The sequence below is a fragment of the Mytilus trossulus genome, chromosome 9, assembly GCF_036588685.1.
Source record: "Mytilus trossulus isolate FHL-02 chromosome 9, PNRI_Mtr1.1.1.hap1, whole genome shotgun sequence".
Taxonomy (NCBI): Eukaryota; Metazoa; Mollusca; class Bivalvia; order Mytilida; family Mytilidae; genus Mytilus; species Mytilus trossulus.
In genome coordinates this window covers 63,102,865-63,126,178 of record NC_086381.1, presented here as the reverse complement: position 1 = coordinate 63,126,178, position 23,314 = coordinate 63,102,865, and the positions used below count along the sequence as shown (strand labels likewise).

General features: G+C 34.7%; 20 non-coding genes across 20 annotated transcripts; all 20 read left to right on the top strand.

Moving 5' to 3' along the window:
- The first annotated feature begins 601 nt into the window (after positions 1-601).
- Positions 602-794, top strand: LOC134685873 (U2 spliceosomal RNA). The gene has a single exon (XR_010101487.1). It is a non-coding gene; the product is annotated as a U2 spliceosomal RNA (small nuclear RNA).
- A 977-nt stretch (positions 795-1,771) lies between these two features.
- LOC134685872 (U2 spliceosomal RNA) lies at positions 1,772-1,964 on the top strand. Its single transcript, XR_010101486.1, has one exon. It is a non-coding gene; the product is annotated as a U2 spliceosomal RNA (small nuclear RNA).
- Positions 1,965-2,941: 977 nt separating this feature from the next.
- On the top strand, positions 2,942-3,134 carry LOC134685871 (U2 spliceosomal RNA). Its single transcript, XR_010101485.1, has one exon. It is a non-coding gene; the product is annotated as a U2 spliceosomal RNA (small nuclear RNA).
- Positions 3,135-4,111: 977 nt separating this feature from the next.
- Positions 4,112-4,304, top strand: LOC134685870 (U2 spliceosomal RNA). The gene has a single exon (XR_010101484.1). It is a non-coding gene; the product is annotated as a U2 spliceosomal RNA (small nuclear RNA).
- Positions 4,305-5,281: 977 nt separating this feature from the next.
- Positions 5,282-5,474, top strand: LOC134685868 (U2 spliceosomal RNA). Its single transcript, XR_010101482.1, has one exon. It is a non-coding gene; the product is annotated as a U2 spliceosomal RNA (small nuclear RNA).
- A 977-nt stretch (positions 5,475-6,451) lies between these two features.
- On the top strand, positions 6,452-6,644 carry LOC134685867 (U2 spliceosomal RNA). The gene has a single exon (XR_010101481.1). It is a non-coding gene; the product is annotated as a U2 spliceosomal RNA (small nuclear RNA).
- A 977-nt stretch (positions 6,645-7,621) lies between these two features.
- LOC134685866 (U2 spliceosomal RNA) lies at positions 7,622-7,814 on the top strand. The gene has a single exon (XR_010101480.1). It is a non-coding gene; the product is annotated as a U2 spliceosomal RNA (small nuclear RNA).
- Positions 7,815-8,791: 977 nt separating this feature from the next.
- Positions 8,792-8,984, top strand: LOC134685865 (U2 spliceosomal RNA). Its single transcript, XR_010101479.1, has one exon. It is a non-coding gene; the product is annotated as a U2 spliceosomal RNA (small nuclear RNA).
- Positions 8,985-9,961: 977 nt separating this feature from the next.
- On the top strand, positions 9,962-10,154 carry LOC134685817 (U2 spliceosomal RNA). The gene has a single exon (XR_010101438.1). It is a non-coding gene; the product is annotated as a U2 spliceosomal RNA (small nuclear RNA).
- A 977-nt stretch (positions 10,155-11,131) lies between these two features.
- Positions 11,132-11,324, top strand: LOC134685864 (U2 spliceosomal RNA). Its single transcript, XR_010101478.1, has one exon. It is a non-coding gene; the product is annotated as a U2 spliceosomal RNA (small nuclear RNA).
- Positions 11,325-12,301: 977 nt separating this feature from the next.
- LOC134685863 (U2 spliceosomal RNA) lies at positions 12,302-12,494 on the top strand. The gene has a single exon (XR_010101477.1). It is a non-coding gene; the product is annotated as a U2 spliceosomal RNA (small nuclear RNA).
- A 977-nt stretch (positions 12,495-13,471) lies between these two features.
- On the top strand, positions 13,472-13,664 carry LOC134685862 (U2 spliceosomal RNA). Its single transcript, XR_010101476.1, has one exon. It is a non-coding gene; the product is annotated as a U2 spliceosomal RNA (small nuclear RNA).
- A 977-nt stretch (positions 13,665-14,641) lies between these two features.
- LOC134685861 (U2 spliceosomal RNA) lies at positions 14,642-14,834 on the top strand. Its single transcript, XR_010101475.1, has one exon. It is a non-coding gene; the product is annotated as a U2 spliceosomal RNA (small nuclear RNA).
- A 977-nt stretch (positions 14,835-15,811) lies between these two features.
- On the top strand, positions 15,812-16,004 carry LOC134685860 (U2 spliceosomal RNA). The gene has a single exon (XR_010101474.1). It is a non-coding gene; the product is annotated as a U2 spliceosomal RNA (small nuclear RNA).
- Positions 16,005-16,980: 976 nt separating this feature from the next.
- LOC134685859 (U2 spliceosomal RNA) lies at positions 16,981-17,173 on the top strand. The gene has a single exon (XR_010101473.1). It is a non-coding gene; the product is annotated as a U2 spliceosomal RNA (small nuclear RNA).
- Positions 17,174-18,150: 977 nt separating this feature from the next.
- LOC134685855 (U2 spliceosomal RNA) lies at positions 18,151-18,343 on the top strand. The gene has a single exon (XR_010101471.1). It is a non-coding gene; the product is annotated as a U2 spliceosomal RNA (small nuclear RNA).
- A 977-nt stretch (positions 18,344-19,320) lies between these two features.
- LOC134685854 (U2 spliceosomal RNA) lies at positions 19,321-19,513 on the top strand. Its single transcript, XR_010101470.1, has one exon. It is a non-coding gene; the product is annotated as a U2 spliceosomal RNA (small nuclear RNA).
- A 977-nt stretch (positions 19,514-20,490) lies between these two features.
- LOC134685853 (U2 spliceosomal RNA) lies at positions 20,491-20,683 on the top strand. The gene has a single exon (XR_010101469.1). It is a non-coding gene; the product is annotated as a U2 spliceosomal RNA (small nuclear RNA).
- Positions 20,684-21,660: 977 nt separating this feature from the next.
- Positions 21,661-21,853, top strand: LOC134685852 (U2 spliceosomal RNA). Its single transcript, XR_010101468.1, has one exon. It is a non-coding gene; the product is annotated as a U2 spliceosomal RNA (small nuclear RNA).
- Positions 21,854-22,829: 976 nt separating this feature from the next.
- LOC134685820 (U2 spliceosomal RNA) lies at positions 22,830-23,023 on the top strand. Its single transcript, XR_010101441.1, has one exon. It is a non-coding gene; the product is annotated as a U2 spliceosomal RNA (small nuclear RNA).
- The last annotated feature ends 291 nt before the right edge of the window (positions 23,024-23,314 follow it).

Here is a 23,314-nt window from a genome sequence, read left to right as displayed (position 1 = left end):
CTTCTACTGTTTCAATCATCGTTAATAGCGACGTCGCCTCAGAACGAGGGCAAACGATGGAAACTACAGTCGGCCGGTAAGTTTTTTCCTCCTTTTAAAATTAATTTAAACATAGCTGTACCGGTTAATTCCTTTAAAAAATAGAACAGATGAACTGTTTGTGTGTTTTTTATTTAAACGACAGAGTGAAAAGTCCGTGCTGATTGTGAAAAAGCGTTGAATTTATTTTGTGATCAATGAAATTTTCAAGGCTTTGAAATCTGCGTTCGTCGGACATAGAATGAATTAAAATTGTCATGTTGTTTTGTTCGATTAAGATTAAATACGAATACGTATACGTATGACATACGTTTAAAAATGCATTCTCCCTTTTATTGCGACTTGCCGTATTTCACAAGCCGCTTTTTTTATTTTCACACCAGTTTTGTCATGCAGAAATCGTTTCATGCTGTTGGGTAATTAAAGCAAAGCAAGATCTCGTGTTTCGTGTGCTTTTTGTATATACATTTGCAAAATTTGTGTAGCTTGTTTTAAAATTAAAACACCGTGTCTGAGTAAGACATAGGATTTATAGGCTTTGGAAACTCGGAAACATTTGAGTATCGCTTCTCGGCCTTTTGGCTAAGATCAAAGTGTAGTATCTGTTCTTATCAGCTTAATATCTGATACGTACCCCATGTGGGTACTTCGATATTAAACTGATTTTTGCAACTAGGTGAGATGTTAGGTGCTTGCACCGCTCTTGCCACGAGTTGGCCTGGTATTGCAGTACCTCCAGGATCGGCTCACTCCCCATTTCGGGGAGAAAATTAAAATAGAAAAATAGCTCCTTCTATAGTCTGAGAAACAGCCCCAGTAAAATATTCTCTAATACTTTTTCTATATTATTTTATGTTATGTATTGTATAGTTTTACTCATTGTTGTAAATTAATTCTACTTCTCGCGCATGTAAAATAAATCGCATATTATTTTATTTGTTTATGTCTGTTCTCTGAAAAGTATTTTTTTCTTTTCTAATAATGTGATGGGTTTTTTTTTTTCTCTTTCTCTCTCTCGCTTGTATTCATAACAGCATATGTCAGTGTAATAATGTATTCTCGTTCCTTTAAAACAAACTCTATATAAATTTTTAGCGTTACGGAAAAACGCGGGGAAAAGAATTACGTCCCCTTCTACTGTTTCAATCATCGTTAATAGCGACGTCGCCTCAGAACGAGGGCAAACGATGGAAACTACAGTCGGCCGGTAAGTTTTTTCCTCCTTTTAAAATTAATTTAAACATAGCTGTACCGGTTAATTCCTTTAAAAAATAGAACAGATGAACTGTTTGTGTGTTTTTTATTTAAACGACAGAGTGAAAAGTCCGTGCTGATTGTGAAAAAGCGTTGAATTTATTTTGTGATCAATGAAATTTTCAAGGCTTTGAAATCTGCGTTCGTCGGACATAGAATGAATTAAAATTGTCATGTTGTTTTGTTCGATTAAGATTAAATACGAATACGTATACGTATGACATACGTTTAAAAATGCATTCTCCCTTTTATTGCGACTTGCCGTATTTCACAAGCCGCTTTTTTTATTTTCACACCAGTTTTGTCATGCAGAAATCGTTTCATGCTGTTGGGTAATTAAAGCAAAGCAAGATCTCGTGTTTCGTGTGCTTTTTGTATATACATTTGCAAAATTTGTGTAGCTTGTTTTAAAATTAAAACACCGTGTCTGAGTAAGACATAGGATTTATAGGCTTTGGAAACTCGGAAACATTTGAGTATCGCTTCTCGGCCTTTTGGCTAAGATCAAAGTGTAGTATCTGTTCTTATCAGCTTAATATCTGATACGTACCCCATGTGGGTACTTCGATATTAAACTGATTTTTGCAACTAGGTGAGATGTTAGGTGCTTGCACCGCTCTTGCCACGAGTTGGCCTGGTATTGCAGTACCTCCAGGATCGGCTCACTCCCCATTTCGGGGAGAAAATTAAAATAGAAAAATAGCTCCTTCTATAGTCTGAGAAACAGCCCCAGTAAAATATTCTCTAATACTTTTTCTATATTATTTTATGTTATGTATTGTATAGTTTTACTCATTGTTGTAAATTAATTCTACTTCTCGCGCATGTAAAATAAATCGCATATTATTTTATTTGTTTATGTCTGTTCTCTGAAAAGTATTTTTTTCTTTTCTAATAATGTGATGGGTTTTTTTTTTTCTCTTTCTCTCTCTCGCTTGTATTCATAACAGCATATGTCAGTGTAATAATGTATTCTCGTTCCTTTAAAACAAACTCTATATAAATTTTTAGCGTTACGGAAAAACGCGGGGAAAAGAATTACGTCCCCTTCTACTGTTTCAATCATCGTTAATAGCGACGTCGCCTCAGAACGAGGGCAAACGATGGAAACTACAGTCGGCCGGTAAGTTTTTTCCTCCTTTTAAAATTAATTTAAACATAGCTGTACCGGTTAATTCCTTTAAAAAATAGAACAGATGAACTGTTTGTGTGTTTTTTATTTAAACGACAGAGTGAAAAGTCCGTGCTGATTGTGAAAAAGCGTTGAATTTATTTTGTGATCAATGAAATTTTCAAGGCTTTGAAATCTGCGTTCGTCGGACATAGAATGAATTAAAATTGTCATGTTGTTTTGTTCGATTAAGATTAAATACGAATACGTATACGTATGACATACGTTTAAAAATGCATTCTCCCTTTTATTGCGACTTGCCGTATTTCACAAGCCGCTTTTTTTATTTTCACACCAGTTTTGTCATGCAGAAATCGTTTCATGCTGTTGGGTAATTAAAGCAAAGCAAGATCTCGTGTTTCGTGTGCTTTTTGTATATACATTTGCAAAATTTGTGTAGCTTGTTTTAAAATTAAAACACCGTGTCTGAGTAAGACATAGGATTTATAGGCTTTGGAAACTCGGAAACATTTGAGTATCGCTTCTCGGCCTTTTGGCTAAGATCAAAGTGTAGTATCTGTTCTTATCAGCTTAATATCTGATACGTACCCCATGTGGGTACTTCGATATTAAACTGATTTTTGCAACTAGGTGAGATGTTAGGTGCTTGCACCGCTCTTGCCACGAGTTGGCCTGGTATTGCAGTACCTCCAGGATCGGCTCACTCCCCATTTCGGGGAGAAAATTAAAATAGAAAAATAGCTCCTTCTATAGTCTGAGAAACAGCCCCAGTAAAATATTCTCTAATACTTTTTCTATATTATTTTATGTTATGTATTGTATAGTTTTACTCATTGTTGTAAATTAATTCTACTTCTCGCGCATGTAAAATAAATCGCATATTATTTTATTTGTTTATGTCTGTTCTCTGAAAAGTATTTTTTTCTTTTCTAATAATGTGATGGGTTTTTTTTTTTCTCTTTCTCTCTCTCGCTTGTATTCATAACAGCATATGTCAGTGTAATAATGTATTCTCGTTCCTTTAAAACAAACTCTATATAAATTTTTAGCGTTACGGAAAAACGCGGGGAAAAGAATTACGTCCCCTTCTACTGTTTCAATCATCGTTAATAGCGACGTCGCCTCAGAACGAGGGCAAACGATGGAAACTACAGTCGGCCGGTAAGTTTTTTCCTCCTTTTAAAATTAATTTAAACATAGCTGTACCGGTTAATTCCTTTAAAAAATAGAACAGATGAACTGTTTGTGTGTTTTTTATTTAAACGACAGAGTGAAAAGTCCGTGCTGATTGTGAAAAAGCGTTGAATTTATTTTGTGATCAATGAAATTTTCAAGGCTTTGAAATCTGCGTTCGTCGGACATAGAATGAATTAAAATTGTCATGTTGTTTTGTTCGATTAAGATTAAATACGAATACGTATACGTATGACATACGTTTAAAAATGCATTCTCCCTTTTATTGCGACTTGCCGTATTTCACAAGCCGCTTTTTTTATTTTCACACCAGTTTTGTCATGCAGAAATCGTTTCATGCTGTTGGGTAATTAAAGCAAAGCAAGATCTCGTGTTTCGTGTGCTTTTTGTATATACATTTGCAAAATTTGTGTAGCTTGTTTTAAAATTAAAACACCGTGTCTGAGTAAGACATAGGATTTATAGGCTTTGGAAACTCGGAAACATTTGAGTATCGCTTCTCGGCCTTTTGGCTAAGATCAAAGTGTAGTATCTGTTCTTATCAGCTTAATATCTGATACGTACCCCATGTGGGTACTTCGATATTAAACTGATTTTTGCAACTAGGTGAGATGTTAGGTGCTTGCACCGCTCTTGCCACGAGTTGGCCTGGTATTGCAGTACCTCCAGGATCGGCTCACTCCCCATTTCGGGGAGAAAATTAAAATAGAAAAATAGCTCCTTCTATAGTCTGAGAAACAGCCCCAGTAAAATATTCTCTAATACTTTTTCTATATTATTTTATGTTATGTATTGTATAGTTTTACTCATTGTTGTAAATTAATTCTACTTCTCGCGCATGTAAAATAAATCGCATATTATTTTATTTGTTTATGTCTGTTCTCTGAAAAGTATTTTTTTCTTTTCTAATAATGTGATGGGTTTTTTTTTTTCTCTTTCTCTCTCTCGCTTGTATTCATAACAGCATATGTCAGTGTAATAATGTATTCTCGTTCCTTTAAAACAAACTCTATATAAATTTTTAGCGTTACGGAAAAACGCGGGGAAAAGAATTACGTCCCCTTCTACTGTTTCAATCATCGTTAATAGCGACGTCGCCTCAGAACGAGGGCAAACGATGGAAACTACAGTCGGCCGGTAAGTTTTTTCCTCCTTTTAAAATTAATTTAAACATAGCTGTACCGGTTAATTCCTTTAAAAAATAGAACAGATGAACTGTTTGTGTGTTTTTTATTTAAACGACAGAGTGAAAAGTCCGTGCTGATTGTGAAAAAGCGTTGAATTTATTTTGTGATCAATGAAATTTTCAAGGCTTTGAAATCTGCGTTCGTCGGACATAGAATGAATTAAAATTGTCATGTTGTTTTGTTCGATTAAGATTAAATACGAATACGTATACGTATGACATACGTTTAAAAATGCATTCTCCCTTTTATTGCGACTTGCCGTATTTCACAAGCCGCTTTTTTTATTTTCACACCAGTTTTGTCATGCAGAAATCGTTTCATGCTGTTGGGTAATTAAAGCAAAGCAAGATCTCGTGTTTCGTGTGCTTTTTGTATATACATTTGCAAAATTTGTGTAGCTTGTTTTAAAATTAAAACACCGTGTCTGAGTAAGACATAGGATTTATAGGCTTTGGAAACTCGGAAACATTTGAGTATCGCTTCTCGGCCTTTTGGCTAAGATCAAAGTGTAGTATCTGTTCTTATCAGCTTAATATCTGATACGTACCCCATGTGGGTACTTCGATATTAAACTGATTTTTGCAACTAGGTGAGATGTTAGGTGCTTGCACCGCTCTTGCCACGAGTTGGCCTGGTATTGCAGTACCTCCAGGATCGGCTCACTCCCCATTTCGGGGAGAAAATTAAAATAGAAAAATAGCTCCTTCTATAGTCTGAGAAACAGCCCCAGTAAAATATTCTCTAATACTTTTTCTATATTATTTTATGTTATGTATTGTATAGTTTTACTCATTGTTGTAAATTAATTCTACTTCTCGCGCATGTAAAATAAATCGCATATTATTTTATTTGTTTATGTCTGTTCTCTGAAAAGTATTTTTTTCTTTTCTAATAATGTGATGGGTTTTTTTTTTTCTCTTTCTCTCTCTCGCTTGTATTCATAACAGCATATGTCAGTGTAATAATGTATTCTCGTTCCTTTAAAACAAACTCTATATAAATTTTTAGCGTTACGGAAAAACGCGGGGAAAAGAATTACGTCCCCTTCTACTGTTTCAATCATCGTTAATAGCGACGTCGCCTCAGAACGAGGGCAAACGATGGAAACTACAGTCGGCCGGTAAGTTTTTTCCTCCTTTTAAAATTAATTTAAACATAGCTGTACCGGTTAATTCCTTTAAAAAATAGAACAGATGAACTGTTTGTGTGTTTTTTATTTAAACGACAGAGTGAAAAGTCCGTGCTGATTGTGAAAAAGCGTTGAATTTATTTTGTGATCAATGAAATTTTCAAGGCTTTGAAATCTGCGTTCGTCGGACATAGAATGAATTAAAATTGTCATGTTGTTTTGTTCGATTAAGATTAAATACGAATACGTATACGTATGACATACGTTTAAAAATGCATTCTCCCTTTTATTGCGACTTGCCGTATTTCACAAGCCGCTTTTTTTATTTTCACACCAGTTTTGTCATGCAGAAATCGTTTCATGCTGTTGGGTAATTAAAGCAAAGCAAGATCTCGTGTTTCGTGTGCTTTTTGTATATACATTTGCAAAATTTGTGTAGCTTGTTTTAAAATTAAAACACCGTGTCTGAGTAAGACATAGGATTTATAGGCTTTGGAAACTCGGAAACATTTGAGTATCGCTTCTCGGCCTTTTGGCTAAGATCAAAGTGTAGTATCTGTTCTTATCAGCTTAATATCTGATACGTACCCCATGTGGGTACTTCGATATTAAACTGATTTTTGCAACTAGGTGAGATGTTAGGTGCTTGCACCGCTCTTGCCACGAGTTGGCCTGGTATTGCAGTACCTCCAGGATCGGCTCACTCCCCATTTCGGGGAGAAAATTAAAATAGAAAAATAGCTCCTTCTATAGTCTGAGAAACAGCCCCAGTAAAATATTCTCTAATACTTTTTCTATATTATTTTATGTTATGTATTGTATAGTTTTACTCATTGTTGTAAATTAATTCTACTTCTCGCGCATGTAAAATAAATCGCATATTATTTTATTTGTTTATGTCTGTTCTCTGAAAAGTATTTTTTTCTTTTCTAATAATGTGATGGGTTTTTTTTTTTCTCTTTCTCTCTCTCGCTTGTATTCATAACAGCATATGTCAGTGTAATAATGTATTCTCGTTCCTTTAAAACAAACTCTATATAAATTTTTAGCGTTACGGAAAAACGCGGGGAAAAGAATTACGTCCCCTTCTACTGTTTCAATCATCGTTAATAGCGACGTCGCCTCAGAACGAGGGCAAACGATGGAAACTACAGTCGGCCGGTAAGTTTTTTCCTCCTTTTAAAATTAATTTAAACATAGCTGTACCGGTTAATTCCTTTAAAAAATAGAACAGATGAACTGTTTGTGTGTTTTTTATTTAAACGACAGAGTGAAAAGTCCGTGCTGATTGTGAAAAAGCGTTGAATTTATTTTGTGATCAATGAAATTTTCAAGGCTTTGAAATCTGCGTTCGTCGGACATAGAATGAATTAAAATTGTCATGTTGTTTTGTTCGATTAAGATTAAATACGAATACGTATACGTATGACATACGTTTAAAAATGCATTCTCCCTTTTATTGCGACTTGCCGTATTTCACAAGCCGCTTTTTTTATTTTCACACCAGTTTTGTCATGCAGAAATCGTTTCATGCTGTTGGGTAATTAAAGCAAAGCAAGATCTCGTGTTTCGTGTGCTTTTTGTATATACATTTGCAAAATTTGTGTAGCTTGTTTTAAAATTAAAACACCGTGTCTGAGTAAGACATAGGATTTATAGGCTTTGGAAACTCGGAAACATTTGAGTATCGCTTCTCGGCCTTTTGGCTAAGATCAAAGTGTAGTATCTGTTCTTATCAGCTTAATATCTGATACGTACCCCATGTGGGTACTTCGATATTAAACTGATTTTTGCAACTAGGTGAGATGTTAGGTGCTTGCACCGCTCTTGCCACGAGTTGGCCTGGTATTGCAGTACCTCCAGGATCGGCTCACTCCCCATTTCGGGGAGAAAATTAAAATAGAAAAATAGCTCCTTCTATAGTCTGAGAAACAGCCCCAGTAAAATATTCTCTAATACTTTTTCTATATTATTTTATGTTATGTATTGTATAGTTTTACTCATTGTTGTAAATTAATTCTACTTCTCGCGCATGTAAAATAAATCGCATATTATTTTATTTGTTTATGTCTGTTCTCTGAAAAGTATTTTTTTCTTTTCTAATAATGTGATGGGTTTTTTTTTTTCTCTTTCTCTCTCTCGCTTGTATTCATAACAGCATATGTCAGTGTAATAATGTATTCTCGTTCCTTTAAAACAAACTCTATATAAATTTTTAGCGTTACGGAAAAACGCGGGGAAAAGAATTACGTCCCCTTCTACTGTTTCAATCATCGTTAATAGCGACGTCGCCTCAGAACGAGGGCAAACGATGGAAACTACAGTCGGCCGGTAAGTTTTTTCCTCCTTTTAAAATTAATTTAAACATAGCTGTACCGGTTAATTCCTTTAAAAAATAGAACAGATGAACTGTTTGTGTGTTTTTTATTTAAACGACAGAGTGAAAAGTCCGTGCTGATTGTGAAAAAGCGTTGAATTTATTTTGTGATCAATGAAATTTTCAAGGCTTTGAAATCTGCGTTCGTCGGACATAGAATGAATTAAAATTGTCATGTTGTTTTGTTCGATTAAGATTAAATACGAATACGTATACGTATGACATACGTTTAAAAATGCATTCTCCCTTTTATTGCGACTTGCCGTATTTCACAAGCCGCTTTTTTTATTTTCACACCAGTTTTGTCATGCAGAAATCGTTTCATGCTGTTGGGTAATTAAAGCAAAGCAAGATCTCGTGTTTCGTGTGCTTTTTGTATATACATTTGCAAAATTTGTGTAGCTTGTTTTAAAATTAAAACACCGTGTCTGAGTAAGACATAGGATTTATAGGCTTTGGAAACTCGGAAACATTTGAGTATCGCTTCTCGGCCTTTTGGCTAAGATCAAAGTGTAGTATCTGTTCTTATCAGCTTAATATCTGATACGTACCCCATGTGGGTACTTCGATATTAAACTGATTTTTGCAACTAGGTGAGATGTTAGGTGCTTGCACCGCTCTTGCCACGAGTTGGCCTGGTATTGCAGTACCTCCAGGATCGGCTCACTCCCCATTTCGGGGAGAAAATTAAAATAGAAAAATAGCTCCTTCTATAGTCTGAGAAACAGCCCCAGTAAAATATTCTCTAATACTTTTTCTATATTATTTTATGTTATGTATTGTATAGTTTTACTCATTGTTGTAAATTAATTCTACTTCTCGCGCATGTAAAATAAATCGCATATTATTTTATTTGTTTATGTCTGTTCTCTGAAAAGTATTTTTTTCTTTTCTAATAATGTGATGGGTTTTTTTTTTTCTCTTTCTCTCTCTCGCTTGTATTCATAACAGCATATGTCAGTGTAATAATGTATTCTCGTTCCTTTAAAACAAACTCTATATAAATTTTTAGCGTTACGGAAAAACGCGGGGAAAAGAATTACGTCCCCTTCTACTGTTTCAATCATCGTTAATAGCGACGTCGCCTCAGAACGAGGGCAAACGATGGAAACTACAGTCGGCCGGTAAGTTTTTTCCTCCTTTTAAAATTAATTTAAACATAGCTGTACCGGTTAATTCCTTTAAAAAATAGAACAGATGAACTGTTTGTGTGTTTTTTATTTAAACGACAGAGTGAAAAGTCCGTGCTGATTGTGAAAAAGCGTTGAATTTATTTTGTGATCAATGAAATTTTCAAGGCTTTGAAATCTGCGTTCGTCGGACATAGAATGAATTAAAATTGTCATGTTGTTTTGTTCGATTAAGATTAAATACGAATACGTATACGTATGACATACGTTTAAAAATGCATTCTCCCTTTTATTGCGACTTGCCGTATTTCACAAGCCGCTTTTTTTATTTTCACACCAGTTTTGTCATGCAGAAATCGTTTCATGCTGTTGGGTAATTAAAGCAAAGCAAGATCTCGTGTTTCGTGTGCTTTTTGTATATACATTTGCAAAATTTGTGTAGCTTGTTTTAAAATTAAAACACCGTGTCTGAGTAAGACATAGGATTTATAGGCTTTGGAAACTCGGAAACATTTGAGTATCGCTTCTCGGCCTTTTGGCTAAGATCAAAGTGTAGTATCTGTTCTTATCAGCTTAATATCTGATACGTACCCCATGTGGGTACTTCGATATTAAACTGATTTTTGCAACTAGGTGAGATGTTAGGTGCTTGCACCGCTCTTGCCACGAGTTGGCCTGGTATTGCAGTACCTCCAGGATCGGCTAACTCCCCATTTCGGGGAGAAAATTAAAATAGAAAAATAGCTCCTTCTATAGTCTGAGAAACAGCCCCAGTAAAATATTCTCTAATACTTTTTCTATATTATTTTATGTTATGTATTGTATAGTTTTACTCATTGTTGTAAATTAATTCTACTTCTCGCGCATGTAAAATAAATCGCATATTATTTTATTTGTTTATGTCTGTTCTCTGAAAAGTATTTTTTTCTTTTCTAATAATGTGATGGGTTTTTTTTTTTCTCTTTCTCTCTCTCGCTTGTATTCATAACAGCATATGTCAGTGTAATAATGTATTCTCGTTCCTTTAAAACAAACTCTATATAAATTTTTAGCGTTACGGAAAAACGCGGGGAAAAGAATTACGTCCCCTTCTACTGTTTCAATCATCGTTAATAGCGACGTCGCCTCAGAACGAGGGCAAACGATGGAAACTACAGTCGGCCGGTAAGTTTTTTCCTCCTTTTAAAATTAATTTAAACATAGCTGTACCGGTTAATTCCTTTAAAAAATAGAACAGATGAACTGTTTGTGTGTTTTTTATTTAAACGACAGAGTGAAAAGTCCGTGCTGATTGTGAAAAAGCGTTGAATTTATTTTGTGATCAATGAAATTTTCAAGGCTTTGAAATCTGCGTTCGTCGGACATAGAATGAATTAAAATTGTCATGTTGTTTTGTTCGATTAAGATTAAATACGAATACGTATACGTATGACATACGTTTAAAAATGCATTCTCCCTTTTATTGCGACTTGCCGTATTTCACAAGCCGCTTTTTTTATTTTCACACCAGTTTTGTCATGCAGAAATCGTTTCATGCTGTTGGGTAATTAAAGCAAAGCAAGATCTCGTGTTTCGTGTGCTTTTTGTATATACATTTGCAAAATTTGTGTAGCTTGTTTTAAAATTAAAACACCGTGTCTGAGTAAGACATAGGATTTATAGGCTTTGGAAACTCGGAAACATTTGAGTATCGCTTCTCGGCCTTTTGGCTAAGATCAAAGTGTAGTATCTGTTCTTATCAGCTTAATATCTGATACGTACCCCATGTGGGTACTTCGATATTAAACTGATTTTTGCAACTAGGTGAGATGTTAGGTGCTTGCACCGCTCTTGCCACGAGTTGGCCTGGTATTGCAGTACCTCCAGGATCGGCTCACTCCCCATTTCGGGGAGAAAATTAAAATAGAAAAATAGCTCCTTCTATAGTCTGAGAAACAGCCCCAGTAAAATATTCTCTAATACTTTTTCTATATTATTTTATGTTATGTATTGTATAGTTTTACTCATTGTTGTAAATTAATTCTACTTCTCGCGCATGTAAAATAAATCGCATATTATTTTATTTGTTTATGTCTGTTCTCTGAAAAGTATTTTTTTCTTTTCTAATAATGTGATGGGTTTTTTTTTTTCTCTTTCTCTCTCTCGCTTGTATTCATAACAGCATATGTCAGTGTAATAATGTATTCTCGTTCCTTTAAAACAAACTCTATATAAATTTTTAGCGTTACGGAAAAACGCGGGGAAAAGAATTACGTCCCCTTCTACTGTTTCAATCATCGTTAATAGCGACGTCGCCTCAGAACGAGGGCAAACGATGGAAACTACAGTCGGCCGGTAAGTTTTTTCCTCCTTTTAAAATTAATTTAAACATAGCTGTACCGGTTAATTCCTTTAAAAAATAGAACAGATGAACTGTTTGTGTGTTTTTTATTTAAACGACAGAGTGAAAAGTCCGTGCTGATTGTGAAAAAGCGTTGAATTTATTTTGTGATCAATGAAATTTTCAAGGCTTTGAAATCTGCGTTCGTCGGACATAGAATGAATTAAAATTGTCATGTTGTTTTGTTCGATTAAGATTAAATACGAATACGTATACGTATGACATACGTTTAAAAATGCATTCTCCCTTTTATTGCGACTTGCCGTATTTCACAAGCCGCTTTTTTTATTTTCACACCAGTTTTGTCATGCAGAAATCGTTTCATGCTGTTGGGTAATTAAAGCAAAGCAAGATCTCGTGTTTCGTGTGCTTTTTGTATATACATTTGCAAAATTTGTGTAGCTTGTTTTAAAATTAAAACACCGTGTCTGAGTAAGACATAGGATTTATAGGCTTTGGAAACTCGGAAACATTTGAGTATCGCTTCTCGGCCTTTTGGCTAAGATCAAAGTGTAGTATCTGTTCTTATCAGCTTAATATCTGATACGTACCCCATGTGGGTACTTCGATATTAAACTGATTTTTGCAACTAGGTGAGATGTTAGGTGCTTGCACCGCTCTTGCCACGAGTTGGCCTGGTATTGCAGTACCTCCAGGATCGGCTCACTCCCCATTTCGGGGAGAAAATTAAAATAGAAAAATAGCTCCTTCTATAGTCTGAGAAACAGCCCCAGTAAAATATTCTCTAATACTTTTTCTATATTATTTTATGTTATGTATTGTATAGTTTTACTCATTGTTGTAAATTAATTCTACTTCTCGCGCATGTAAAATAAATCGCATATTATTTTATTTGTTTATGTCTGTTCTCTGAAAAGTATTTTTTTCTTTTCTAATAATGTGATGGGTTTTTTTTTTTCTCTTTCTCTCTCTCGCTTGTATTCATAACAGCATATGTCAGTGTAATAATGTATTCTCGTTCCTTTAAAACAAACTCTATATAAATTTTTAGCGTTACGGAAAAACGCGGGGAAAAGAATTACGTCCCCTTCTACTGTTTCAATCATCGTTAATAGCGACGTCGCCTCAGAACGAGGGCAAACGATGGAAACTACAGTCGGCCGGTAAGTTTTTTCCTCCTTTTAAAATTAATTTAAACATAGCTGTACCGGTTAATTCCTTTAAAAAATAGAACAGATGAACTGTTTGTGTGTTTTTTATTTAAACGACAGAGTGAAAAGTCCGTGCTGATTGTGAAAAAGCGTTGAATTTATTTTGTGATCAATGAAATTTTCAAGGCTTTGAAATCTGCGTTCGTCGGACATAGAATGAATTAAAATTGTCATGTTGTTTTGTTCGATTAAGATTAAATACGAATACGTATACGTATGACATACGTTTAAAAATGCATTCTCCCTTTTATTGCGACTTGCCGTATTTCACAAGCCGCTTTTTTTATTTTCACACCAGTTTTGTCATGCAGAAATCGTTTCATGCTGTTGGGTAATTAAAGCAAAGCAAGATCTCGTGTTTCGTGTGCTTTTTGTATATACATTTGCAAAATTTGTGTAGCTTGTTTTAAAATTAAAACACCGTGTCTGAGTAAGACATAGGATTTATAGGCTTTGGAAACTCGGAAACATTTGAGTATCGCTTCTCGGCCTTTTGGCTAAGATCAAAGTGTAGTATCTGTTCTTATCAGCTTAATATCTGATACGTACCCCATGTGGGTACTTCGATATTAAACTGATTTTTGCAACTAGGTGAGATGTTAGGTGCTTGCACCGCTCTTGCCACGAGTTGGCCTGGTATTGCAGTACCTCCAGGATCGGCTCACTCCCCATTTCGGGGAGAAAATTAAAATAGAAAAATAGCTCCTTCTATAGTCTGAGAAACAGCCCCAGTAAAATATTCTCTAATACTTTTTCTATATTATTTTATGTTATGTATTGTATAGTTTTACTCATTGTTGTAAATTAATTCTACTTCTCGCGCATGTAAAATAAATCGCATATTATTTTATTTGTTTATGTCTGTTCTCTGAAAAGTATTTTTTTCTTTTCTAATAATGTGATGGGTTTTTTTTTTTCTCTTTCTCTCTCTCGCTTGTATTCATAACAGCATATGTCAGTGTAATAATGTATTCTCGTTCCTTTAAAACAAACTCTATATAAATTTTTAGCGTTACGGAAAAACGCGGGGAAAAGAATTACGTCCCCTTCTACTGTTTCAATCATCGTTAATAGCGACGTCGCCTCAGAACGAGGGCAAACGATGGAAACTACAGTCGGCCGGTAAGTTTTTTCCTCCTTTTAAAATTAATTTAAACATAGCTGTACCGGTTAATTCCTTTAAAAAATAGAACAGATGAACTGTTTGTGTGTTTTTTATTTAAACGACAGAGTGAAAAGTCCGTGCTGATTGTGAAAAAGCGTTGAATTTATTTTGTGATCAATGAAATTTTCAAGGCTTTGAAATCTGCGTTCGTCGGACATAGAATGAATTAAAATTGTCATGTTGTTTTGTTCGATTAAGATTAAATACGAATACGTATACGTATGACATACGTTTAAAAATGCATTCTCCCTTTTATTGCGACTTGCCGTATTTCACAAGCCGCTTTTTTTATTTTCACACCAGTTTTGTCATGCAGAAATCGTTTCATGCTGTTGGGTAATTAAAGCAAAGCAAGATCTCGTGTTTCGTGTGCTTTTTGTATATACATTTGCAAAATTTGTGTAGCTTGTTTTAAAATTAAAACACCGTGTCTGAGTAAGACATAGGATTTATAGGCTTTGGAAACTCGGAAACATTTGAGTATCGCTTCTCGGCCTTTTGGCTAAGATCAAAGTGTAGTATCTGTTCTTATCAGCTTAATATCTGATACGTACCCCATGTGGGTACTTCGATATTAAACTGATTTTTGCAACTAGGTGAGATGTTAGGTGCTTGCACCGCTCTTGCCACGAGTTGGCCTGGTATTGCAGTACCTCCAGGATCGGCTCACTCCCCATTTCGGGGAGAAAATTAAAATAGAAAAATAGCTCCTTCTATAGTCTGAGAAACAGCCCCAGTAAAATATTCTCTAATACTTTTTCTATATTATTTTATGTTATGTATTGTATAGTTTTACTCATTGTTGTAAATTAATTCTACTTCTCGCGCATGTAAAATAAATCGCATATTATTTTATTTGTTTATGTCTGTTCTCTGAAAAGTATTTTTTTCTTTTCTAATAATGTGATGGGTTTTTTTTTTTCTCTTTCTCTCTCTCGCTTGTATTCATAACAGCATATGTCAGTGTAATAATGTATTCTCGTTCCTTTAAAACAAACTCTATATAAATTTTTAGCGTTACGGAAAAACGCGGGGAAAAGAATTACGTCCCCTTCTACTGTTTCAATCATCGTTAATAGCGACGTCGCCTCAGAACGAGGGCAAACGATGGAAACTACAGTCGGCCGGTAAGTTTTTTCCTCCTTTTAAAATTAATTTAAACATAGCTGTACCGGTTAATTCCTTTAAAAAATAGAACAGATGAACTGTTTGTGTGTTTTTTATTTAAACGACAGAGTGAAAAGTCCGTGCTGATTGTGAAAAAGCGTTGAATTTATTTTGTGATCAATGAAATTTTCAAGGCTTTGAAATCTGCGTTCGTCGGACATAGAATGAATTAAAATTGTCATGTTGTTTTGTTCGATTAAGATTAAATACGAATACGTATACGTATGACATACGTTTAAAAATGCATTCTCCCTTTTATTGCGACTTGCCGTATTTCACAAGCCGCTTTTTTTATTTTCACACCAGTTTTGTCATGCAGAAATCGTTTCATGCTGTTGGGTAATTAAAGCAAAGCAAGATCTCGTGTTTCGTGTGCTTTTTGTATATACATTTGCAAAATTTGTGTAGCTTGTTTTAAAATTAAAACACCGTGTCTGAGTAAGACATAGGATTTATAGGCTTTGGAAACTCGGAAACATTTGAGTATCGCTTCTCGGCCTTTTGGCTAAGATCAAAGTGTAGTATCTGTTCTTATCAGCTTAATATCTGATACGTACCCCATGTGGGTACTTCGATATTAAACTGATTTTTGCAACTAGGTGAGATGTTAGGTGCTTGCACCGCTCTTGCCACGAGTTGGCCTGGTATTGCAGTACCTCCAGGATCGGCTCACTCCCCATTTCGGGGAGAAAATTAAAATAGAAAAATAGCTCCTTCTATAGTCTGAGAAACAGCCCCAGTAAAATATTCTCTAATACTTTTTCTATATTATTTTATGTTATGTATTGTATAGTTTTACTCATTGTTGTAAATTAATTCTACTTCTCGCGCATGTAAAATAAATCGCATATTATTTTATTTGTTTATGTCTGTTCTCTGAAAAGTATTTTTTTCTTTTCTAATAATGTGATGGGTTTTTTTTTTCTCTTTCTCTCTCTCGCTTGTATTCATAACAGCATATGTCAGTGTAATAATGTATTCTCGTTCCTTTAAAACAAACTCTATATAAATTTTTAGCGTTACGGAAAAACGCGGGGAAAAGAATTACGTCCCCTTCTACTGTTTCAATCATCGTTAATAGCGACGTCGCCTCAGAACGAGGGCAAACGATGGAAACTACAGTCGGCCGGTAAGTTTTTTCCTCCTTTTAAAATTAATTTAAACATAGCTGTACCGGTTAATTCCTTTAAAAAATAGAACAGATGAACTGTTTGTGTGTTTTTTATTTAAACGACAGAGTGAAAAGTCCGTGCTGATTGTGAAAAAGCGTTGAATTTATTTTGTGATCAATGAAATTTTCAAGGCTTTGAAATCTGCGTTCGTCGGACATAGAATGAATTAAAATTGTCATGTTGTTTTGTTCGATTAAGATTAAATACGAATACGTATACGTATGACATACGTTTAAAAATGCATTCTCCCTTTTATTGCGACTTGCCGTATTTCACAAGCCGCTTTTTTTATTTTCACACCAGTTTTGTCATGCAGAAATCGTTTCATGCTGTTGGGTAATTAAAGCAAAGCAAGATCTCGTGTTTCGTGTGCTTTTTGTATATACATTTGCAAAATTTGTGTAGCTTGTTTTAAAATTAAAACACCGTGTCTGAGTAAGACATAGGATTTATAGGCTTTGGAAACTCGGAAACATTTGAGTATCGCTTCTCGGCCTTTTGGCTAAGATCAAAGTGTAGTATCTGTTCTTATCAGCTTAATATCTGATACGTACCCCATGTGGGTACTTCGATATTAAACTGATTTTTGCAACTAGGTGAGATGTTAGGTGCTTGCACCGCTCTTGCCACGAGTTGGCCTGGTATTGCAGTACCTCCAGGATCGGCTCACTCCCCATTTCGGGGAGAAAATTAAAATAGAAAAATAGCTCCTTCTATAGTCTGAGAAACAGCCCCAGTAAAATATTCTCTAATACTTTTTCTATATTATTTTATGTTATGTATTGTATAGTTTTACTCATTGTTGTAAATTAATTCTACTTCTCGCGCATGTAAAATAAATCGCATATTATTTTATTTGTTTATGTCTGTTCTCTGAAAAGTATTTTTTTCTTTTCTAATAATGTGATGGGTTTTTTTTTTTCTCTTTCTCTCTCTCGCTTGTATTCATAACAGCATATGTCAGTGTAATAATGTATTCTCGTTCCTTTAAAACAAACTCTATATAAATTTTTAGCGTTACGGAAAAACGCGGGGAAAAGAATTACGTCCCCTTCTACTGTTTCAATCATCGTTAATAGCGACGTCGCCTCAGAACGAGGGCAAACGATGGAAACTACAGTCGGCCGGTAAGTTTTTTCCTCCTTTTAAAATTAATTTAAACATAGCTGTACCGGTTAATTCCTTTAAAAAATAGAACAGATGAACTGTTTGTGTGTTTTTTATTTAAACGACAGAGTGAAAAGTCCGTGCTGATTGTGAAAAAGCGTTGAATTTATTTTGTGATCAATGAAATTTTCAAGGCTTTGAAATCTGCGTTCGTCGGACATAGAATGAATTAAAATTGTCATGTTGTTTTGTTCGATTAAGATTAAATACGAATACGTATACGTATGACATACGTTTAAAAATGCATTCTCCCTTTTATTGCGACTTGCCGTATTTCACAAGCCGCTTTTTTTATTTTCACACCAGTTTTGTCATGCAGAAATCGTTTCATGCTGTTGGGTAATTAAAGCAAAGCAAGATCTCGTGTTTCGTGTGCTTTTTGTATATACATTTGCAAAATTTGTGTAGCTTGTTTTAAAATTAAAACACCGTGTCTGAGTAAGACATAGGATTTATAGGCTTTGGAAACTCGGAAACATTTGAGTATCGCTTCTCGGCCTTTTGGCTAAGATCAAAGTGTAGTATCTGTTCTTATCAGCTTAATATCTGATACGTACCCCATGTGGGTACTTCGATATTAAACTGATTTTTGCAACTAGGTGAGATGTTAGGTGCTTGCACCGCTCTTGCCACGAGTTGGCCTGGTATTGCAGTACCTCCAGGATCGGCTCACTCCCCATTTCGGGGAGAAAATTAAAATAGAAAAATAGCTCCTTCTATAGTCTGAGAAACAGCCCCAGTAAAATATTCTCTAATACTTTTTCTATATTATTTTATGTTATGTATTGTATAGTTTTACTCATTGTTGTAAATTAATTCTACTTCTCGCGCATGTAAAATAAATCGCATATTATTTTATTTGTTTATGTCTGTTCTCTGAAAAGTATTTTTTTCTTTTCTAATAATGTGATGGGTTTTTTTTTTTCTCTTTCTCTCTCTCGCTTGTATTCATAACAGCATATGTCAGTGTAATAATGTATTCTCGTTCCTTTAAAACAAACTCTATATAAATTTTTAGCGTTACGGAAAAACGCGGGGAAAAGAATTACGTCCCCTTCTACTGTTTCAATCATCGTTAATAGCGACGTCGCCTCAGAACGAGGGCAAACGATGGAAACTACAGTCGGCCGGTAAGTTTTTTCCTCCTTTTAAAATTAATTTAAACATAGCTGTACCGGTTAATTCCTTTAAAAAATAGAACAGATGAACTGTTTGTGTGTTTTTTATTTAAACGACAGAGTGAAAAGTCCGTGCTGATTGTGAAAAAGCGTTGAATTTATTTTGTGATCAATGAAATTTTCAAGGCTTTGAAATCTGCGTTCGTCGGACATAGAATGAATTAAAATTGTCATGTTGTTTTGTTCGATTAAGATTAAATACGAATACGTATACGTATGACATACGTTTAAAAATGCATTCTCCCTTTTATTGCGACTTGCCGTATTTCACAAGCCGCTTTTTTTATTTTCACACCAGTTTTGTCATGCAGAAATCGTTTCATGCTGTTGGGTAATTAAAGCAAAGCAAGATCTCGTGTTTCGTGTGCTTTTTGTATATACATTTGCAAAATTTGTGTAGCTTGTTTTAAAATTAAAACACCGTGTCTGAGTAAGACATAGGATTTATAGGCTTTGGAAACTCGGAAACATTTGAGTATCGCTTCTCGGCCTTTTGGCTAAGATCAAAGTGTAGTATCTGTTCTTATCAGCTTAATATCTGATACGTACCCCATGTGGGTACTTCGATATTAAACTGATTTTTGCAACTAGGTGAGATGTTAGGTGCTTGCACCGCTCTTGCCACGAGTTGGCCTGGTATTGCAGTACCTCCAGGATCGGCTCACTCCCCATTTCGGGGAGAAAATTAAAATAGAAAAATAGCTCCTTCTATAGTCTGAGAAACAGCCCCAGTAAAATATTCTCTAATACTTTTTCTATATTATTTTATGTTATGTATTGTATAGTTTTACTCATTGTTGTAAATTAATTCTACTTCTCGCGCATGTAAAATAAATCGCATATTATTTTATTTGTTTATGTCTGTTCTCTGAAAAGTATTTTTTTCTTTTCTAATAATGTGATGGGTTTTTTTTTTTCTCTTTCTCTCTCTCGCTTGTATTCATAACAGCATATGTCAGTGTAATAATGTATTCTCGTTCCTTTAAAACAAACTCTATATAAATTTTTAGCGTTACGGAAAAACGCGGGGAAAAGAATTACGTCCCCTTCTACTGTTTCAATCATCGTTAATAGCGACGTCGCCTCAGAACGAGGGCAAACGATGGAAACTACAGTCGGCCGGTAAGTTTTTTCCTCCTTTTAAAATTAATTTAAACATAGCTGTACCGGTTAATTCCTTTAAAAAATAGAACAGATGAACTGTTTGTGTGTTTTTTATTTAAACGACAGAGTGAAAAGTCCGTGCTGATTGTGAAAAAGCGTTGAATTTATTTTGTGATCAATGAAATTTTCAAGGCTTTGAAATCTGCGTTCGTCGGACATAGAATGAATTAAAATTGTCATGTTGTTTTGTTCGATTAAGATTAAATACGAATACGTATACGTATGACATACGTTTAAAAATGCATTCTCCCTTTTATTGCGACTTGCCGTATTTCACAAGCCGCTTTTTTTATTTTCACACCAGTTTTGTCATGCAGAAATCGTTTCATGCTGTTGGGTAATTAAAGCAAAGCAAGATCTCGTGTTTCGTGTGCTTTTTGTATATACATTTGCAAAATTTGTGTAGCTTGTTTTAAAATTAAAACACCGTGTCTGAGTAAGACATAGGATTTATAGGCTTTGGAAACTCGGAAACATTTGAGTATCGCTTCTCGGCCTTTTGGCTAAGATCAAAGTGTAGTATCTGTTCTTATCAGCTTAATATCTGATACGTACCCCATGTGGGTACTTCGATATTAAACTGATTTTTGCAACTAGGTGAGATGTTAGGTGCTTGCACCGCTCTTGCCACGAGTTGGCCTGGTATTGCAGTACCTCCAGGATCGGCTCACTCCCCATTTCGGGGAGAAAATTAAAATAGAAAAATAGCTCCTTCTATAGTCTGAGAAACAGCCCCAGTAAAATATTCTCTAATACTTTTTCTATATTATTTTATGTTATGTATTGTATAGTTTTACTCATTGTTGTAAATTAATTCTACTTCTCGCGCATGTAAAATAAATCGCATATTATTTTATTTGTTTATGTCTGTTCTCTGAAAAGTATTTTTTTCTTTTCTAATAATGTGATGGGTTTTTTTTTTTCTCTTTCTCTCTCTCGCTTGTATTCATAACAGCATATGTCAGTGTAATAATGTATTCTCGTTCCTTTAAAACAAACTCTATATAAATTTTTAGCGTTACGGAAAAACGCGGGGAAAAGAATTACGTCCCCTTCTACTGTTTCAATCATCGTTAATAGCGACGTCGCCTCAGAACGAGGGCAAACGATGGAAACTACAGTCGGCCGGTAAGTTTTTTCCTCCTTTTAAAATTAATTTAAACATAGCTGTACCGGTTAATTCCTTTAAAAAATAGAACAGATGAACTGTTTGTGTGTTTTTTATTTAAACGACAGAGTGAAAAGTCCGTGCTGATTGTGAAAAAGCGTTGAATTTATTTTGTGATCAATGAAATTTTCAAGGCTTTGAAATCTGCGTTCGTCGGACATAGAATGAATTAAAATTGTCATGTTGTTTTGTTCGATTAAGATTAAATACGAATACGTATACGTATGACATACGTTTAAAAATGCATTCTCCCTTTTATTGCGACTTGCCGTATTTCACAAGCCGCTTTTTTTATTTTCACACCAGTTTTGTCATGCAGAAATCGTTTCATGCTGTTGGGTAATTAAAGCAAAGCAAGATCTCGTGTTTCGTGTGCTTTTTGTATATACATTTGCAAAATTTGTGTAGCTTGTTTTAAAATTAAAACACCGTGTCTGAGTAAGACATAGGATTTATAGGCTTTGGAAACTCGGAAACATTTGAGTATCGCTTCTCGGCCTTTTGGCTAAGATCAAAGTGTAGTATCTGTTCTTATCAGCTTAATATCTGATACGTACCCCATGTGGGTACTTCGATATTAAACTGATTTTTGCAACTAGGTGAGATGTTAGGTGCTTGCACCGCTCTTGCCACGAGTTGGCCTGGTATTGCAGTACCTCCAGGATCGGCTCACTCCCCATTTCGGGGAGAAAATTAAAATAGAAAAATAGCTCCTTCTATAGTCTGAGAAACAGCCCCAGTAAAATATTCTCTAATACTTTTTCTATATTATTTTATGTTATGTATTGTATAGTTTTACTCATTGTTGTAAATTAATTCTACTTCTCGCGCATGTAAAATAAATCGCATATTATTTTATTTGTTTATGTCTGTTCTCTGAAAAGTATTTTTTTCTTTTCTAATAATGTGATGGGTTTTTTTTTTTCTCTTTCTCTCTCTCGCTTGTATTCATAACAGCATATGTCAGTGTAATAATGTATTCTCGTTCCTTTAAAACAAACTCTATATAAATTTTTAGCGTTACGGAAAAACGCGGGGAAAAGAATTACGTCCCCTTCTACTGTTTCAATCATCGTTAATAGCGACGTCGCCTCAGAACGAGGGCAAACGATGGAAACTACAGTCGGCCGGTAAGTTTTTTCCTCCTTTTAAAATTAATTTAAACATAGCTGTACCGGTTAATTCCTTAAAAAATAGAACAGATGAACTGTTTGTGTGTTTTTTATTTAAACGACAGAGTGAAAAGTCCGTGCTGATTGTGAAAAAGCGTTGAATTTATTTTGTGATCAATGAAATTTTCAAGGCTTTGAAATCTGCGTTCGTCGGACATAGAATGAATTAAAATTGTCATGTTGTTTTGTTCGATTAAGATTAAATACGAATACGTATACGTATGACATACGTTTAAAAATGCATTCTCCCTTTTATTGCGACTTGCCGTATTTCACAAGCCGCTTTTTTTATTTTCACACCAGTTTTGTCATGCAGAAATCGTTTCATGCTGTTGGGTAATTAAAGCAAAGCAAGATCTCGTGTTTCGTGTGCTTTTTGTATATACATTTGCAAAATTTGTGTAGCTTGTTTTAAAATTAAAACACCGTGTCTGAGTAAGACATAGGATTTATAGGCTTTGGAAACTCGGAAACATTTGAGTATCGCTTCTCGGCCTTTTGGCTAAGATCAAAGTGTAGTATCTGTTCTTATCAGCTTAATATCTGATACGTACCCCATGTGGGTACTTCGATATTAAACTGATTTTTGCAACTAGGTGAGATGTTAGGTGCTTGCACCGCTCTTGCCACGAGTTGGCCTGGGTATTGCAGTACCTCCAGGATCGGCTCACTCCCATTTCGGGGAGAAAATTAAAATAGAAAAAATAGCTCCTTCTATAGTCTGAGAAACAGCCCCAGTAAAATATTCTCTAATACTTTTTCTATATTATTTTATGTTATGTATTGTATAGTTTTACTCATTGTTGTAAATTAATTCTACTTCTCGCGCATGTAAAATAAATCGCATATTATTTTATTTGTTTATGTCTGTTCTCTGAAAAGTATTTTTTTCTTTTCTAATAATGTGATGGGTTTTTTTTTTTCTCTTTCTCTCTCTCGCTTGTATTCATAACAGCATATGTCAGTG